Here is a 12,758-nt window from a genome sequence, read left to right on the forward strand (position 1 = left end):
TCTTGTATTATCTTCAGCCTGAAAAAGATTTTCATGTAACCTTAAAAAATAACTTTTTTTTTTATTTGAAATTAACTTAAAATATAATTAAGTCAAGAACAGAAATTGGCATTTCAATTTTGATTGATTGAGACTAGCTTGCATCGTTTACCATTTTCTCGGAGTACCGTGAAATCACCGCAAGTGACAATCCACGATTAACATATGATTTTAATCCTCTCTAGAAATGGTGGTCTCAAAGAACATGATTTTTAGCGATGTTTTTTTTTTATCGTGGTTGAATTATGTTCTCAGAAATACTGGTCAGTTTGAAAGGTGGTCCTCTTCGGATAGCAGTTGTCATAAGAAATTGAACCGTAATTCCAAAAATATTGTGAATAAACAATAATTTTGACCTGATAGTAACTGATAGTAAGTGTCTTAACTGATAGTAAAAATTAGGTAGAGAACTAGAATAATATTTAATGGATCAATAGATTTCACGATGATCAAAATACACCTAAATGAAAACAGATGAAAAAAAATTATGATCAATAGATTTCGCAATAATGGGTTTTACGATGAAATGAATGGTCATAAAAATTTTTACATGAATGATAAAATTCCCCAAAATATAAATTTTAAATTTAAATTCTGCTGTTATTGCTGTGAAACCAGTTATCAGGAAGAGTAAAGCAATATAAACAGAAATTTATTACCATCATAGAGTAGTTCAGTCACTAAATGTAAGATTCTTATTATTTTAATTTAGTGTAAAATTCATTCATTATTATTGATTATCACGATAATCCCAAAAAATAATCACGGAAAATAAAACAATAGAACTATAAATCTTTAGCATTATAATTCAATCCAAACACTTAATTCTCATAATGATGTTTGTTGTAATTATAACATTTAAAATTTTAAAATACTATTTTAGAACTTTGGATAGTTAACAGCAAGCGAAACCGAAAGCGTAAATGAAATCTTTTGACACTGTAATATAATCAAAGGCTAAAATAAAATCTAAATTTTGATGGCTGCGTTAACTTTTAGAATTTTAAAACTTGAGCATTTCGATCATCATGAAAAATAAAATAATACAAATTCAAATCTCTTAAAATTGTTATATATTTTAAACTTTGCCTACAGGCTGATATCTCTCTTATTCTTTGCCTTATCAAGGAATAAATTAACCAAAAAATAAAATAAAATAAAATAAAATAAAAAAATAAATTATAAAATATACTATTGCTGTTTGATGGTCATTATTCCAATTTAGGTTTCATAATCTATTATTATTACTCTAAATATTCCAATAATCAGGAAAGCAAAACCACAAAGTTGTTGAAGTCTAAAAAGTATAATATAATCCTAATACTTAATTCTCTATATTGATGTCTGCAATTAATATTTCAATTTTACATTTAAAAAAATTTCTCTAATTACATAAGCTGCATATATTTTGATGACCAGGAAAAATGAAACTGTAAAAATGCAAAACTTAATAATTATAAGCAGATTTTAGTGCAAACAAAGCTAAATTAATAAAGAGCTCACCTTAAGAGAAATGCTACATGAAGAGAAGCAAGAACGAGAAAGAAATGTTGCTTACATGCCGATAACCGGGAGTTTTGAAGAGGGAGATAAGCTGCCGACAAGCACGCGATTGGACGCTGGTTTTTCCCTACGTATCAGTTCCTTGTTCCCGCGGAAACGCATTTCGAATTTCAGCAGCGCTCCGAGAAAAATTAATAAAAAAAATAAAACCGCTCCGCTCTTTTACTGATTCATGATCACGAGCATTGATGGCCGACAGCCATCTGTATTCTCGCATATACAAAGTTGAAATGCATCTAGTTTAGAATTTCAGATGAAATGGGAAGTTGTTTTATTATGGGCAAAAAAATTTTATTTTTATATACGTTAAAACCCAGCTTAATCGAAATCCGGTGTAAACGAAACAATGAAAAAAAAAAAAAAAAATCGATCATTTAGTTTGAAAATAAATCACCACAGTCTTTTTCATTAACTTGTAGAGACATTAGATATTTTTTGGAAGTAGGCAAGATGAAACAGTAGCAACGCCTTCGCCGGGAATCCAACCACGGACCTCTGGAATACCGACCCAGCGTGCAGAACCACTACACCACGAAGGCACGCTAGGAAGGCGGGAGAAATACCTTATAAACTTTTATTCCTCTTTTAATTTTCTAACAGTAAAGATTTTTTTCATAAAGGCAGCAAGCGCCTACTATGCATTACATTATAAATTGCGAATCTCCATAAAAGATACGAATTTCAAGTTTTTATGCTTAATGATAGAATTTCGTGTAATTGGGAATTAACGCTGTATTTTAAGATTTCTTTAAAATTAATAAACTCTCAAAACGGAAGCATGAAAAATTTCACTAATTTATAAAAAATGCATATAAGACATTCCAAATAAATTTTGCTATGAGAAAATTTCTTAGTGGAAAATTCTCACTGCTGTTGATGCTATTACAAACAAGAATTTATGAAACTACAAATTTAAGATATGATTTTTTTAATTCATACTTTTCATAAAATGGAACTTTTTTTAAGTACTCTAATCATGCTTTTTATGTATTGCACCTTTTTTTTCTCTTTAATTCTATAAACTATAGTGTGCTTAATTTTCATCACGAGGTTTCTTATTTTATCCTGGAACATACATGTTACAATGTAAAAATAATAATTGTTAACAATATAACGCTTCTTCTTTTTCTTTTAATTTTATTTTTAATATATATATACCGTAAATACATATTACTTATCTTAGGCGATTAAACGAAAATAAAAAAATTAACTAATTAGAAAAGCATAAAAAATTGAAATAATTTTTAAACTGCATTTCAAAACGAGATTATTATTAGTATTCACAAAAACAAATTTCACTACATGTTATCCGAAGGAGATGTTATTCAAAATTCCTCTTCTCTACTTAAATTGTATAAACTAAATCTTATTGTATTACCTCTAAAAAACGTCTGACTTTAAATTAAAAATTAATTCAGTGAACTTCCTCGTGGTGACCATTTCTCTAAGACGACCGCTCTAAATATGACCAGTAGTTCTAAGAGAGAATTACTCACCAGCAATATTTAATGTCACTCTTCTAACACAACCATCTCTAATGAAGTCCAAAATCTTCTGGAACAATGTGTGGTCGCCTTAGAAAGATTTTATTGCATTTAACATTTACATAGGCCTGCCAGAGGAATGTTCAATATATTTTATGTTCAAAATATTTTTCACTTTGAATAATGAAGTAAAACTTCTTTATGATGGCCAGGCGATTATGGCAAATCGATTTCGGTCTTTAGAAGAAAGCACGGTTGACAAAGGATGGTCAGCATCTATTTCGTGTTCTAAGAAATATTGGTCATTTACTGCAAGTGGTCGTCACGGAAAATGAACTAGCTGATAGTGCCACTTCAATATATCTAAGAGAAAAAAAAAAAAAAATTCCATACTCTACAGTCTACAGTGATCTCTAATACACCTCTTTTTAAATCGACCACCCCCCCACGAAATGGCAAAATCGTCTGCAGACGTAGATAGTGAACTTAAGGAAATTTTATTTCTTATCGACATAACACTACGGTTATTTTCATTGAAACTACAGTTTTGCAGATTTGTACTGTGTTACAGAAGATATGTGAACACGCTCAAGGACGATAATGCACAGTTCCAGATAAGTTTATGTGTTTGATTTATTGTGGACATGGTCATCTTAACAGATGATATTAAGCACTGACGCTTGTGTACGCAATTATCACTTTCAGAAGTGGTCACCAGTAGAGGAATTTCTGTATATCAAATACGTATAGTTGCTTTGAAAATAAAACTTCGTATTATATTATAGTAGTTATATTTTTACAATGTACATATATTTTTTGCAGGTCTGGACTCATGCTGAATTTATCGTTGTTTGAATCATACGCATAACCGTTTTGAGTTTTCTTAAAAATATATTTTACTTCATAATTTTCAGTTTTAAGCGATATTACCCTATTTCGGCAACACATTTTGATATAACTTCACAAAGTCTTCTTATTCAGTAAATTCAAGCACTCCTTCAAGGTGTTTAAATTATTTGTACGAGGAATCCTGAGCGGATTTTGTGTACGCTGCGTTTATTATTCATTTCAAAAATTTTGAGAAGTGGAAAAGTTTGTGAATTAGATGGGAGTTTCACTCAGTGATTCGCCTTGGATCTTCCGAAATTGAAGCGTACCACATGATCTGCGAACTAACCACTATTTTACCCTATAACACAACGAAACACTATTTTGTTGCGTTTAAGTTAATAAAGTTAAGCAGTTTTAAATGCATTTAAGCAGACAGTAGTAACATTATAGAAACTTTATCATTTTCCTCTGACTAAATGCGAATTTCTGTTATCTTCAAAAATAAATGCCAAAAATTCCACATTTAAATTTCTGAATTATAAGATATAAAAATATGTTACCCTTTTCTCAGAAAAGGAATTTTTTAAATGTATGTTTTTAAAAAATTTTATGAAGTCTGCATTATAGCAGCAGTATGTTTTCTAATACAGAAAAAAAAAAATAATTTTTAATTTTCAAGTGACTGGATATAAATTATGAGGTACAGGAAACATATGCAATGTGGTCACAAATCATTTTAAATTATATTCTTACGGTTTTAAAATGAATTAATGAAGCTTATGGTTCAACATTTTCTTGCAAGTAAAATAGAAAATAGCTAACATCATTTAAAAAAGAACTTCAGTTTGTTGGATAAAAACTGAATCGATATTTGAATTATAAATACGATCAACGTTTTCCAATGCTAAGAATGCATTATCAAAAATTATTCTTCATACCTGGTACTTTCAGCTCTTAAAATTTTATCAATAATGTTCTTTTTTTAATCAATAATGTTTTTTTAAAGTATTATTTTGGGTTTTCTAAGTAAGACTGTTTTCCCTGATGTACCTCATATTGAATCTTACTTATAATCGGAATAAATTTAACCAAACGGCATATTATCTGTGTACTTCTTTGGCGATTAATCAGCGGTCTAGGTCCCTTAAGTGGAGAAACATTCCGGTTTTTCTCTGTATACAGATGTGCATTTTTTAATTTTATTAGAGTAAAACTTCTCATGACGTAGAACAGAAGACTACCTCTTAATGTGAAGCATTATTTCATAATAACATAGGAGCAAACATAGGGGTTCCGTTTCTAAAGCAACCACGTCCATTCTGGAATTGTGTGTTTCTAATCGTTTAACTATCCCTATCGAAGTAAGTCTTCCTCAGAAGTGATGGTTTTATAATGTTTAATACTGATATTTATCTATGTTCTCGGAAACAGTAATGCTTAGTACAGTAATTTTGAAACCGATATCGAATATCTGACTGATAAAATAGTTCATTCCTACACTTAGAATTGTATCTAATATATGAATCACAACCATCTGTCACGTGATTTCCCTTTTCTAATGCACTATTAAAAAATCTGATTAAAAATAAGACATTGTCCATAAAATCATTCGGAATTCAAAGTATCGAATTCCGAATTTAATGAATAGCTTACCTCTTACAGTCGTGCTATCAACGGTAATCATTCACATATAATTATTTTAGCTGAATGTATTATGTGCAAAATGTTTAAACCGAATGATTGGTTTGGTTTACTTGATTAAGGTAAAGTACTCACGGGCTATCTGCCTAAGGAGAGGATGTCTTTGTGGAGGAATTTATAAGGGAAACAGGCTCATATACACGTTATACGAATGATTTCACGGGGAAAACCACGAAAATGTCCATGCCATGGCAGTCCGTTCGCCCGGATTCGAACCCCAAGCCGAACTATCAGTATTCAGCGACTTTGCCGCTCGACCGCTGTTCGGCATTTAAACTGAATGAAAGGTTATATAACTATTATACATAAATGAAATATTAGTTTGTTACTATGGGAAAACATCGTCCTAAACTTGCAAAATTATTTTAAACATATATCGGAATATAGCAACTAACATAAATAATCATTAATTTTTCAAAAACCAACTTCGATTAGGAAAATTTTAATGTAATTTGAAAAGTCGATTTAAAACCTGTTTAAATTTTACATTTTAAAATTCAGCTGTGAAACTATTGCCCAGAACTGATCTAGAATAATTAATTAAATTAAATAATTACAAGTCGTTGTAATAGCGATAATAAAAATAAATTTTACTGACAAATTCCTAAGAATGAGCATTATTATCGTAATTTTTATTACCATATGTTAATTTCTTACACAAAGCACGCTTTTAAAACATCGTAATGACAAAGCCATACCTGAAAATATCGCCACAGTGATTTAATTACTATTTTTTGCCTTGTCCCAAAAGATTTTCTTTCATAAGCTTCTCAAGTTTGGCTGCGAACGGATGAATTCTGTCTATAATATTTTTTTTAGTCGTAGTTCAGAGCATCGTATAAATACTTTTAAGCAAATATAGGCATGCACATATATTTTGTTTTTAATTTTAGTTTAAGATTGCTTAATTGTATTGACTGTGCTACAAGAAAGGAAAAAGTTTTACAGCTTTTGTGTTAAGCTATCTGTAAACACCAGCGATTATAAGAACCGTATATTTCGGCGTAAACGCATACTTTCAATACAAATAAGATAGAAATTGAACAGTGCGCGTTATACGCCGGATATAAAAGTCATAGATTAAAAATTAGGAAAAAAAATCAGAGTACAAAAATTACCTAATGCTGTTTGTTGAAAAGAAATGACATAACATGTAAACTTAAAAACTTTCATTATCGGATAGTATGAAAGATTCGTCATGTTCGTCTTCCGTTGTACATTCAGGCAGATCTCTGAATTCTGTTTCAGCTTCGCCATCATTGTTACTCTGATCCATAAATAAGTAATCATCTTCCGTTCTAACTTTCACCAACACCAAGCATCCTTGCTGAAGCATATTTCCATTTTCTTTCGCAAACTGAATGTGCATTTGAAACCAGCACTTTGTTTGGCAGGAGCCATATTTGACACTAAAGGGAACACTAGATCAACTATATTTCAGCTAAAGCAAATGCTATTTACTAAGGCCTTTAATGTTCATTTCAAAATCATGGCTTCAAGTGACTACAGAAAGGAAAAACATCTGAGTCTTAATTTCGCGAATTCATTCAGGTCGGAAGTAGTACATTCGTATCCCAAATTATTTTCACCTTTCTCTCGAAACCCTAGAATATCATTCTTGGACCTTTAGGTGTTTAAACATTAAAGAGAATTATCTGTCTTTATTCCTCATTTCGCAGTCATATACTTAAAGAAAATGAAAGTATATTTTTAATTAAATATTTTTCATTCGATTAGAAAATCGTAGTCGTTTATGAGAGAAGTGTTTCCATTCTCTTTTAGATCACGCCATACTTCAACGCCTCGAAGAAGATTTTGATGCCTTCTATCACATAATATTAGTCCTACATCGGTAATGATGTGACCAATGATACACCGTTTGATAACTGAGATTAATTTCAGTTATAAAACGGTGTATTTTAAGCAATAATGAGAAGCAAATATCTGATTTCTTTTTTTTTTATATTAGTATTTTTAATTGATTCCATTCTTTTCTTTTCTCCATCCACATGACATCGGGCCACTTGGGAAAGATGTTAGTCTCCCTTTAAAAGTACATCGATTCCATATTTGAATATGCCACTTCACAAATGTGCGTAGATTTAAATTCTTTGCTTTTCATGTTGGCTGATTCACCAACTTAGACTTTTAGAAGTGATTCTAATCACGCAACTTTCTATTATGTAATGTAATTTTAGGTAAGATAACTGACACATTTATTTTTCTTATAATCTGTTTATCCTCCTTTCTAACCAATTTTCACATTTATGGGAGGCAATTGAATTCAATAAACATACACTCCTGTGTCTCAAACAGGAGTCTTGATTCTCATGCTACAGTAGGTATCCTTAACCATCCTAAATCAGAATGCTGAGTTATTGATTATATCTAATTATTACGGACATAAAAACAGCGACTGAATATAACAGATTTTGTGGTAGAATTTTAGAAGTAATTCTAATCACGCAACATTTGGTTACGTCCTGTAAGTTTAGGTAAGATAACTGATACAATTTTTTTTTACTTATACGAGTAATCTGTTTTCTCCTCCTTTCTAATCTATTTTCACATTCATGGAAGGTAATGGAATTCAATAAACATACACTCCTATCTTTCAAACAGGATTCTTATAAGTATGAACTTCATATCTATGAAAATGAAATGACTATTATGTTTAACGATAATATTTATCATTAAACAGTAAAATACCATGGAGAAGAATCATCTAGTCGAAATGTCCTATAATGAAATTTAATTTTCCGCAGAACATATATAAACTGAAACCTATAAAATATAATAAACTGACGAATAAAAAATAAAAAAATAACAGCATATTTTTAAAGAAAATCTATAGAGGATTTTGTTAAATCTTACTATTCATACTGTCGTTTATTACATCGGCATAATAATTTCCGCTTACCACTTATTAAACTTAGCGTAATTCAAAAATTTTAAATTAAACGTATTAAAATTTAATAGCGAACTTGATCAGTAATGTAAAACTTCATTTGTTCAAGCCGAAACTTACAGTCTGAAAACAAAGTAAATACAGCACGAATTATTTGCGACACAAGACGTTGATTGATTCTTTCAGAGAAATTTAAAGGACTAGAAGAATGCTGCGTTCCAACATCCTCAATGAAATCATCTAAAGCTTGAAAGTTTTCTAATTTGGGGCCTTTAAATCTAATTTCGTAGTTTCGTGATTAAGCTGCTTTGCAAGCTCTAATACACAAAATAGCAATAATAATCACCACTGAATTGTAAAATGTTTTATATTCTTAATTTTCTTTAATTCGCTTTCCCTGTAGAAATGAAAATTGAAGAATGAAGATGGTGAAAAACATATTTGACTAAAGTCTGAGTGAGCGAGCGCACCGCTAAGATGGCTTCCAACCACGGAAATGAACCAAACGGAATTGTATACCATCCCAACGAGTCAATCTCTGTCGAAATATGAGCAAAATTTATCCTTTTTTTTTTTGTTCATGAAAATGTAAAGATCATTGTGAATGATCCATGTATTGTTTCTTGCTACATTCAGATTCATCGTACTGGTATTGTATTTTTGCAATCAATCCATATTCGTAAAAACGAGTAACGCAGGAAATGCAATTATTGTTCATCTTTTTTTAACTTTCGATTTGCGTATATTTCCTCTTTTTATTTCATATGATATCTGATCTGAAGATTTTATTTGCAATATTGTTTCCAATGCTAAAGTTATAAATTTCTAGCATTGCTACTTTGACTGCAGAAAATTGTCATAATCTATTATTACCCATGATTCATATTGGAATTACATCTAAATATACGATAAGCTTTTAATTACTTCATTATGATAAATCTTATATTAAGCAAAAATAGTCATAAAATGGTACAACTTTCATTTTATTTGCTTATAGGAATGTATTTTCTTTTCAGTCCCAAAATGAAATACAGTTAGATTTTACTGTCACGACTAGCAATTGATTTTACTATCACCACTAGCAATTACTCGGCATACTAACAATTAACGAAACGATATAACGAAACAGAAGTAAACAGAACTGAATGGAGGTTGGATAGCTAAAAGTGTCAGATAACATAGAAATACTAAAGATGGGTTGTAAAGAGAGAAGCGCCTAAACAAAAAACAGTATTTTATTAAAAAAATTAACAATATATGACAAAATTCATTAAACAGATCAGAACATAATTTTTTATACCCGTAACAGTAAAACTATTTGGTTAGAAGATAAAGATAGGCACATTGCAATAAAGTTTACTGTAAAAAGTTTTGCAATCGGAAAAATGTAATATGATATATATTAAACAATTATTCTGTGAACTTCAACAAGTTTCTGCATAGTCAACAAGAAAAAGCTACTGTCGATGTCATGGTTGATGATCTGAGAACTGTAACTCGTCTGGAGGCAATAAAGATGATGTATGTTAAATGAAATACACAATAAAGTATAATAATATTATTATCATAAATGATTATATATAATAGGTTCTATCATGTGAAGCTCCAATGCAAAGCCATCTACAAAATTAAAATAAGTGTGCCACGGTACTGTAAAATTCCAATATTTGTAAATAATGTAAAGTATATTGTATATATATTTATATTATTTACAATATTTGTAATACAATATTTGTAATAAGTAAAATGATGATTTCTTAATGCATTCATTTCAGTGTAAAAGAAAAATTCACAAACGAAATGTCTGCAGATTTTCTGGGATAGTGGCATAAAAATAATTTAAATAATAAACGTTTCAACTTTCTTTTCAACTGCGTGTGCGCGATTCTTTTTTTTTTTTTTTTATTATTTCTCTTTTCGTGATGTATGCTACGTTACATTCATCATCTTTAAACTCAAAATTAAATTTATCTTCAAGTGAATTAAACCACATTTTTAATCTGGTGAATGTAATTTGACTTAAAATCAAATACACTAATTTAAAAATATTTCTAAAATTGATTTATTTATTTAAACTACAGCCTTGGTCAAAAGTATTAGGCACCTTATAATAATGCATATACTTCGAAATGGTTTTGAGATAAATAAAAATCAAACTTTTTCTCATGAAATATAAGCAATATTTATCACAATTTTAATATTTGGTGCTTCCACCTTTAGTTGAAATTACAGCAGCAACTAGCAATTACTCGGCATACTAACAATTAACGAAACAGATAATATTTAGCGAAATTATTACACACTCATGCCATTCCAAATTTGTTCAAGAGCATTTTAAGAGAAACTTTGGATGTTACTGGATATGTTGGTTGACTGGTTTATTAGATTATGGCAAAGCACTCGAGAGCTATCTGCCTTAAGGGAGGGATGCCTTCGTGGAGGGCTTTCTAAGGGAAACTGGCTCGTATATACGCTACACATGGGGAAAACCACGAAAACGCTCATGCAGCCAGCCCGTTTGCGGGATTCGTACCTCGGACCAAACTACCAGTGTTCAGCGGCGTTACCGCTCGGCCGCTGGTGGGCCGTTACTGTGTATTATTATAACTTCGCTTTAAAAGATTCTATATATGTTCTATCGATTTAAAATCTTCGGACTGCGGTAGCCAGTCTTAAACATCTATATTATTATAAAGAATCTACTGCATTAAAATCAATGGTTTGTTGCAACCACATTTGCATCACCGAATAATTTACAAAAGGATGGTTTTAGAACAGTTTTAAGAACATTGATGTATATCTGACTATTGAAGTGACCTTAGGAAATGTCCTACTTCATTATATCTCCAATTTATATAATCATCATAATACAACCTCCTCTATATTTTACACATTCTATGTTGCATTCTTTACATTTTTTATCTATCTTCATGCCAACAACATTTAAATCATATATATGTATATGTGTGTGGAGAAGTAATCTAACAGATTATAAAATAACTATAAAGAAGACTTAAATCTAAAACAGAAGGTGATTTATGACGAGGAAAAAGCGGAATTATTCTTTTATAATGGCATGTAAGTACTCTCTTCATAAAAGATGCTACTTGGCCAGTTTGTAGTAATAAAGGAAATCGTTTAGTAACGAGGCAAACCAGTTTAAACCAGTGAAGAATAGGAGTCTAAACGCCCAAGGACTATGCAAGTATACGGATATATAAAGATAGATCGTAAGGAAAAGAAAAATTAAATTATTGTATCTCTCATATGGAAAGCAAGAATATGAAAGAGAATATTTCTTCATGTGCCCGTTCTCCAAAACGTTAATTTAGTTTCTCGTTCTCCTAAAATTTATCATTATATCCTAAAATTTATTTATCATTTATTTATATTAAAGAATACAGGAATGGAAGCGACTACGAAACAGATGGATATTGTTCGAAAATATTAAAAATTCTTCTTTTTCAGAGATATTTTCACGCGTGTTAAAAAGTATAAGTTCTTTTTTTCGTAAAAATGGTTAAAAAGACAGATAATTTTCAAGCTACGTTAAACTTCAAACTTATTTTCGGAAAAATATATTAGAAGCTTTTTAACACCCAAGAAAATTACTTGCTCAGCGTCAAAATTTAGCTTGAGAAATATAGCAACTTGAGGGTTTAATCCTAGTATATGATACACGCGGGAGTATAATAAGTCTAAAACGATGTATAAAAGAAATTAAGCAAGCAACAACAACAAAGTTTTTTTTACACAGACGATTCAGTATTTCTTATTCAATTAATTCAGTTTTCACTTTGCCACAAGGCAAAAATATATAAAAACTCAATATATTTGTATTGAAAATTATGAAGTAAATCTTAAACACTTATTTCCTCGAATAAATTCCAGAATGGATTAAGCATGATTTAATTCGCAATAATAAAAGAAGGCGTTAGCTTTGTTATTGCGAAGCTTGCTTTATCTGTGTTGGCAATAAATCCACTATCCTGCTGTTTCAAATGTAAACAAGCAATGGCCGCCATGGCAAAAATAATTAGGCTTAGCGGCACTTAAACAACTCTTAAATTGTTGATAATTCTAAAAATATTGCATGCAGATTTACTAAAGGCATAAAATCCTTAACCGGAAGATAAGAACAATATAATTCAATCATTTTTAAAGCAAAAAATGCACAATTTACAAAAATATAAGAATAAAGAAACTGACATCATTGAGCCGAGTAACAGAGT

At 30.2% G+C, this 12,758-nt stretch overlaps 1 protein-coding gene across 4 annotated transcripts in view; it reads right to left on the minus strand.

Annotated features, from left to right (window-relative positions):
• The window catches only part of LOC118191705 (uncharacterized), a 199,305-nt gene that overhangs the window by 23,138 nt on the left and 163,409 nt on the right, over positions 1-12,758 (minus strand). Inside the window, exon 1 of one of the 4 annotated variants that reach the window (XM_035362540.2) lies at positions 1,543-1,673. The exons of the other annotated variants lie outside the window; for them this stretch is intronic. The gene's annotated coding sequence lies outside the window, so the exon portion shown is untranslated. Of the gene's footprint in view, positions 1-1,542; positions 1,674-12,758 lie in introns of those variants that run through there. 4 annotated transcript variants of the gene reach the window in all.

Source organism: Stegodyphus dumicola, chromosome 1 (assembly GCF_044657685.1).
Source record: "Stegodyphus dumicola isolate Sdum_Otavi_A_Nest chromosome 1, ASM4465768v1".
Lineage (NCBI taxonomy): Eukaryota > Metazoa > Arthropoda > Arachnida > Araneae > Eresidae > Stegodyphus > Stegodyphus dumicola.